The 7983-nt window shown below is 43.7% G+C and overlaps 1 protein-coding gene across 5 annotated transcripts in view; it reads right to left on the minus strand.

Annotated features, from left to right (window-relative positions):
• FBXO38 (F-box protein 38) overlaps positions 1-7474 on the minus strand; it is a 55244-nt gene extending 47770 nt beyond the window's left edge. For 4 of the 5 annotated variants that reach the window (XM_080805091.1, XM_080805095.1, XM_080805092.1 and 1 more), the window contains exon 1: positions 7374-7469. The gene's annotated coding sequence lies outside the window, so the exon portion shown is untranslated. Of the gene's footprint in view, positions 1-7373 lie in introns of all 5 variants that reach the window. The other variant, XM_080805093.1, reaches the window with a different exon arrangement.
• Between the last annotated feature and the right edge of the window lie 509 nt (positions 7475-7983).

The following is a 7983-nucleotide window of genomic DNA, read 5'->3' on the forward strand; positions in this document are numbered from 1 at the left end:
AACCAAAGAAATACCTTTACACAACTGTGTGCGGATTAGTATCAACAAGCACCCAGCAGTACAGACCTAAGCGATTCTGCAGAAAGTAGGTGTGTGAGCTACCTTGCACTGAATTTGTGACCTCTCTTTTGCCTACTCAAAAGCTTATATACTGTCCATCCCATTTTGGTTAACAGACCTTGGGAGAAATGAAAGTTTGTACTCAGAACACCCGACAAAAACAGTTATAAATATACTCCTCTGTTTCTATCACTACCTACCTTTTCCTATTCACCGTTCTCTCCCCAGCAAAATGAATCTTTCCATCTTACAATGGCTCCCAAAACTGCTCTAAGGTTATTTTGACTTCCTAATCATGAAATCCAATATACCCTCTTCAAGGCTCCCCTACCTGACCCATTTGTAGTACAGGCACTGTTAACCACTCTTTCTTTGAAACCCTCACATCATGTGACCCCCAAAGTGATATTCTCTTGGTCATCTTCATTCCTCTATGAGCACTCCTCAGTCTCTTTTGCCAATTCACCCTAGAATTCTCTTCTGCCTGAAACAACTGTATCCACTCTGTATTCCACTACTGCTACTACAAATATACTTAAAAAAAAAAAAAAGGAATCCACTTCTGGCTCCTCTCTCTCCTGAGTTCTGACATTTACTTCCTTGCAAAAACCTTCATCCCAGTACTTTGAACGTCCTTCAAAAGTATGTCCAAACTGAACTTTCTCCACAACCACCCCCTCCCAAAACACATTCACAGACACACACACACATCCCTACTTTCCCTACTCTAGTTTACCCAATGCCCAAAACAGAAACTGTGAAATCAGCCTCAATATTCTGGGATCTCTCACTTTCCAGGCACTCGATCGGCTATTCTTACCAATCTTACCACAATATTGCTCTTGCATCCCCTTCCTCAGGCTTCCAGGTCTCTATCAACCCTCACCTGGATGACAATGGCTTCCTCAGTGATTTTCCTAGAGCCTCGAACAAAGCCTACTGCACAATAGGCCGACAATAAGTAATTTGCTGAATAAATGCTTACCGTACCATTCTCCACACTTAAACCAGAATTATGTTTTTAAACCATTCCTTTGATTGCACATTAAGTGAAAAAAGCAAAATGTAGGTCATTCAAAAGCATTGCCTCATTTGCATTAGAGAAAAAGGACAAATAGGCTTGTGTCTGTATGGGATGTTTCTGGAAAGGGCCACAACAAAATATCAACAGTGGTTACCTCTGGGGAGAACAGAGGTTTAGGAAAGTAACAAAGATTACTTTTTCTACTCTTCTCCCTTATTTGAACATTTAGATTTGTTTTGCATATTATACCCCTTAAAAAACAAACAAAAAACAAATCAGCCCACAAGGAATCCCAGTTTCCACAGGATAAAATCTTTCTAATTTCATCCATGGCACCTTCCCAATCTCATCTTTCAATCCTTAACCACGTGTTCTTCAGGACAGTCACTCCGGCCCCACCAGTAACCTTAGTTCCCCCAAATATTGATCTTTCATTCCTAATAAGCTATTAACTCCGACTAGAGTGTCCTTTCCTTCCCTTTTTTGCCTAAAACAGCATTAATCTGTTTTCAAAATCTAGTTTAAATGTTAAGTCCTCTGTGAAAACTTCTCCCCTCTTTTGAGCTCCCTGTTGAGACTTAACATGTGCTTCTCCTATAGAAACTTGTGTAGTATTTTTTTGGCCATTTTCAGCCAGGAAAAGGGAAGGAATCTCAGTCTCCTGCCTCTAGGTGAAAACAAGCCTTTGCTCGTAATAAATCCTCAAATATCTGATGTATGAACATCCATCAGTCTTTCCATTATTCCAGAGGCATCCAGTAGCTTCCAGGCTGCTAGGAACCATTGCCCTCTGAGCATCCTGTTTGCTACCACAGCCCTCCACAATCTCAATAACAAGCTTATAACCTAGCAAAATGCAACCAGATTTTAATCCAATCAGGAAACACAAAAACAAACAGCTACCCACACCTACAAATGCCTCAACAAGACTATTAACCAGTTTTGACCAATCCAACCACGGATGAATTCTCCAGCTATCATATTTTTAGCACATGCTTCACTTTTAAGAATCTTGACAGCTCTAGCCTTTCAGGAATACGATGTTTCCGACTTTTCATCCTGTAAGTAAAAATCTTTTCTTAGCCTTTCTCCCTTCTTTTTCTTCACCAAATCTATACCACTATTTATACCCTCATCTTATGATTCTGCCTTTTGCTGTTCCTTATTACTTTGCAAGCTGTGATTTTGTGGGAATCAAACTTAATGCCTCAGTGTACAACTGATACTTGAATTTTTAAACCAAATAGACTGCACCTTAAATATCATTGGTTTATAAATGTTCACTTGTTTAGGACTCAGAAGTATTTACTCACAGACATGACTTTATAGAACATTATGCAGAGATAGGGTCCCTAGCGAGCCCACAAAAATCTATTTAACTTACAGTATGCATTAACACTAACTGTCGAAGGGCCTAAATTAGCAGCATTTTTTTAGGTGAAATTATACATATATTTTCTGTATGATGCCTAGAATTGAAGACTTATTTATGTAGCTACCTACTTGGCAGCGAGTGGAGTAGTGACTCCCCTGCAGGAAGCCTCTGGGGGACATGCGGAGATGAAGGCCAGGGTAAAAGATAAAATCTCCATCCCACATGTAGGGGTTTAACAGGTCAGGACCCACAGCCAGGGAAAGCCATCAGGCCTCTCCAAGTAGGTATCCTGGAAATATCCAGGAGATAAAAAAGCTTCCTTGTTAAAGAATTCATTTATTTGCCCTTACCACCATTCAAACTCCGTAAAGGACAACAAAATTATTTCAACTAAAGCTGGCTTCATCTTCATTGAGGTGGCTATGCTGAGAGTAACAAAGGCCTGGCAACTCTGTATGAGAAGAAAACAGCGTGCAAAACGAGCAAAATCCAAATGATGCTGCTGTCTCTTTCGTCTGTGCACTCTCTCTCTTAATTGCTTTTCTTTTAGTGGGATAAAGGACAAAAGCAAGTGAGAATAGAAAAATAGCATTCTGTATCTTGATTTCTTCCTACCCCTATAGCCCGCATATCACCATTTGCCACTAGAGAAACTCAAAAAAGGAGGGAAAGTGCAAAGCAGCAGTAGCTTAGAAGGGAAAGGGCTAAGAAGGAAAAATCAACAGCAGGTGAAGATGAAACACTGAAGCAGATCAAGCAGAGGAGTCATAGAGGGTAAGAGAGAGGTGAGTACAAATACATGAAGAATCTATTTTGCAGCACTAGGTGTTATTTCTAGGGCCAGCCAAGTTCTGGAGACTCAGACTCCAAATCTCAAAGAAATGTCATTTTGACAGAAGTCTAGAATCCCAGAATGTTAAAAGCTGAAGGGGCCCTCAGAGGCTACCCAGTCACACAGTTCTTAATTTTTTGTGGGTCACAAACCCATCTGAGGCTATGGTAAAAGCTGCACATCTTCTTCCCAAGAGGAAAATAAAACATACTCATGCACGATGAATTTCATACACAATTTCAGGGGCTTCACAAACACATCAAAGTTCATCCAGAGGTCCTTAAGACCAGCTCCCTCAATTTTCTGATGGACAAACAGAACCAGAGAGGTAAGTCACTTGCCCAAGGGCATGTATTAAGTATCTTCAAACTTCTCAGCCTACATTACACACCCTATCATCAAGTCAGGCTCTGCACCTCAGCTGTCCCTCTGCATTCCAGAGTTATGCCCCAGTGCTCTGAGATGGGCTTCTGGATGCTCTGATAGAATTGCTGCTGGCCACACCCTGCTTCACAAATTAGGGTTTGTGGTCCATCTAATTTAGGGTCCCACACCACAGCTTTTAGCAGTCCTGGGTATCCTATAGTCTTTCGGTGGCTGTCTGTTTGGCAGACCTTAGCTACTGGAAGCCCCTTTATCGTCCGGGTGGTGCAAGTACATTCTTTTTTTTTTTTTTAAGATTTTATTTATTTATTTGACAGACAGAGATCACAAGTAGGCAGAGAGGCAGGCAGAGAGAGAGAGAGGAGGAAGCAGTCTCCCCCATGAGCAGAGAGCCCGATGCGGGGCTCGATCCCAGGACCCTGGGATCAGGACCTGAGCCGAAGGCAGAGGCTTTAACCCACTGAGCCACCCAGGCGCCCCATGCAAGTACATTCTAAGTAGTAACCTGAGTTATCTGTGTGTATTCTTTAAGCCAGGGGGTCCTTCCATAATACAATTTCTCTTAGGTGTGCTCTCTTCTCCTTCCAAATGGCCAGTCAAATCTCCTCTTTTCCCAAACAGAACTATACTACCCTCTATTAATTCAGTTCATTCTGTTTGCCCCCAAATTTATCCCCATCTATTTTGATCGCTAACCCTTAAGGCTATCTCCACCTCTTGCAAGGGAGGCCTAACACTTCCTTGCAATATCAAGTTCTTTTCCTTTTAATCCTCTATTTCCACTGTAGAGGTTTTAGTACCTACTATTCACAATTCTGACAATTGGTGATATCTACAAAAATCCTATATGAGTCCACTCCTTCACTCCCTAAATGTCTTATCTAAAAATCTTCCTATACCTCTACTATCTGGTCAACCTTTCCACCACCCCTGACTTATTCTATTAATTAATCCTTTCCTCAGACCACACCAGGCCTTCCCAAGCACATGTTTGTCTCTTACTAACACACTTTACAACGAAGAGATAAACTAACTTACAACTAACCAGAAAACTGTGGGATCTCTTGTCCGATAAAATTTTCATAATTCTGAACCAATTTCTCATTCTGTATCTAATTAATAACAATTCTATGGAGAAACTCCTCCTTTTCTTGATAGCTGTTATCTTTCATCCATTATCTTCCCTATCATTTACTGCCTACTAAGTGCCAGGTGAAAAGTCTGTCTTCGGGACGCCTGGGTGGCTCAGTTGGTTAAGCCGCTGCCTTCGGCTCGGGTCATGATCCCAGCGTCCTGGGATCGAGTCCCACATCGGGCTCCTTGCTCCACAGGGAGCCTGCTTCTCCCTCTGCCTCTCTGTCTGCCTGTGCTCACACACTCTCTCTCTCTGACAAATAAATAAACAAAATCTTTAAAAAAAAAAAAAAAAGAAAAGTCTGTCTTCCCATGAAACTTACTGTCTTAGAATGCAGGTAGACTCTAACACCAGTTTCTTATAACTCAGTCATTTCCATTACTATAATCTAAATTATCTTTCATTACCCTCACCAAAAATACCCCTCTCCCATCTAAAACTTCCCAATATCTTCAATCATCTATCTGGTTGAGGGCTTTCCTGCCCCTCAGGTTCTAATGCCTTTCTTTAGTTTCTATTGGCTTCAGCTTGCCCATATCAAAATCATCTTGCATGTCACTTAATCTGACCTAACATCATAGATCCTAACATCATAGAGCTTCCATGTTTACTACCTAGGATAGCCTCTCTTGCCTAAAGAGGTGCCACACCACATCTACCAAACTGCTCGAATAAAAAAACAAACACAGGGGCGCCTGGGTGGCTCAGTGGGTTAAGCTTCTGCCCTTGGCTCAGGTCATGATCTCAGGGTCCTGGGATTGAGCCCCGCATCGGTCTCTCTGCTCAGCGGGGAGCCTGCTTCCTCCTCTCTCTCTGTCTGCCTCTCTGCCTACTTGTGATCTCTGTCTGTCAAATAAATGAATAAAATCTTAAAAACAAACAAACAGAATTCTAGTGCCAAAAGGATCTAGAAATCACCCAGTCCAACCCTTCACCTTCCAGATAAGGAAAAGTGAGACCCAAAGAGGTAAGCTGGTTTGTCCAAAGACACAAAGTAAGAAAGTACAAGAGCTGAAGCAAGCTGAGCCAGTGCAAGACCAATTTTATTTTACTATGTTATTTCACCTTACTGAAAAGTCGTTTTTCCTTTTTCTCTTATTCTATGACTTCGTATCTTTTTCACTAAAGTGTGTACCTGCAGGCACACATTCATTTAAACAAACACACGCGAGGGGTGCCTGGTTGGCTCAATTGATAGAGCATATGGCTCCTGACCTCAGGGTTCGAAGTTTGAACCCCATGCTAGGTGTAGATTATTTTAAAATAAAATCTTAAAAAATAAATACACACACATACACACACACGCACACAAGTCCATATTCATTACCCTAAGAGAACATAAGAAATCACAGCATTGTAAATTTTAAGAGGAGGAAAGAACCCTTAGGCTCACCTAAACCAGTAACTGTCAGAAATTAAAAATTACAAGCACAGATTTTTCAGTCTATAGGACTACACAATATGTAGCTTTCCACATCCCACCTCTTCTCTCTCCCAGAATATTCTGGTCTTATAGAGCCATTATTTTTTTCTTCAGTTGTGCTGAGAGTATGGGAAAGAGGATTAAGAATCAGTGACCTAATCCAATGCGCTCATTTGCCAGCTGAGAAATCTCAAGTCCAGAGAGTGCAAAGGAATTTGCCCAAACAACAGCAAGTTAAAAGAAGCTTTAAGACAAAAAACAAGATCTTCCATTCTTCACGCAGGAGTGTTTTCACACTGCTGGTCTAGATTTATAAAACGAAGTCGTCAGGACAGAGCTTCTCCCTGCACAAGAACCTCCCTAAGTACCCAGTTGCCCTTGGCCAGTTTGGTGCCTGGAAAGAAACACGGTAGACATCTTTTATCAGTCAACTCCTGGCTACCCAGGAGGCAGGGAAAACAAGCTTTTCAGGTCTGTCTCTAAGACTCCTTTAAAAGGAGCTGAGAACCTGATCTTCAGAGCTGGGAGATGCATCAGAGGCTACTAACACTTTCATTTTACAGATAAGCCAACTGCGCTACAGAGAGGGTAATGCACCTGGGCAAGGTCACACAGGGAGTCCGGTGGCGAGGTAAAACTAGAACTTGAGGCTCCTGATCCCAGGGCTGGCCTCCTCTCAAAAAAAATGTACTCATTGCGTCTTGCTCAGAGACATCCCTCGGTACACCGACTACAGGTCTTCCTTAACTTACTGGCTTAAACACTGACAACGTAAAAATCGTAGAATTCGTGACTCTCGGGGTGGGATGGTGTCCCATAAATTGCCCAGGCCAACCCCCCACCCCGCCCCCATTCTGAGGAAACCCGAGACCCAAAGAGGGTTCTGTATGCTAGAATCTTCGCCCAGCTCTGGACAAGGTAGGCAAACCCCGCAACCAGGGCCTACAAGGCCAAGACCCACAAACCCAATCCTTGCTCTCCCGGGAGCTCTAGGCCTGAAAGGAGTCCGAGACCGAGAGCCCAGGCGGTCGGGAGTCCGGGAGCCCCGGAGATCCCACCCGGCTGCCTCCACCCCGCCGCCCACACCCCCCGCTCTGCGGCCTGCTGCCGGTCCCCGGGCCCATTCCGCCGCCGCCTCACCTACGCCGGCCCTCCGTCTGTTATTGTGGTTGAGAGGGAGGGAAAAACGCGACCGACACTTCCCGCGGCCCCCACCGCCTCGGCGCTTCCGCTTCCGCCGCAGCTCGGGCATTTCCGGAGGGTTGCCTTCCGGGTCTGGGCTCGTTCCGTATGTCCATGTTGGGTGTGGGACGCTGTAGTCGACTCATGGCAGCCATGTTGAGCGTGGCTGTTCGTGGGGCGCTGGAACCCGTCCATCTTTCCGTGACTGCATTGCTGCGCCGGAAGTGCCTAGAGTCTGAGGCTGGGGCGGCAGTCACTTTTTTGTGGTTTGCGTCTCACTTTGCTGCTGTCGGTGGCTTTGGGTAAGCTTTTGGACCTTGCGTTTGGCATTTGCAAAACCACTGCGTTCCAGTAGGGGTTTTTCCAGAATTCGTTTAACTAAAAAAAGAAAATCGCCCTTCTCTATTTTGGGGACGTTGTTTCGGTACATAATTAACAGTATTTTATAGGTTCCAAAGGGCTCTCACGTGAGTGTCCCATCAAGAACTCCGTACCACTCTGACAGACGGTTAGGAATCAATCGGTTTTTTTCATTGTTTAATGGATAAAATTTTTTCTTCAGAGATTA

Source organism: Martes martes (genome assembly GCF_963455335.1).
Source record: "Martes martes genome assembly, chromosome: 5".
NCBI classification, from domain to species: domain Eukaryota; kingdom Metazoa; phylum Chordata; class Mammalia; order Carnivora; family Mustelidae; genus Martes; species Martes martes.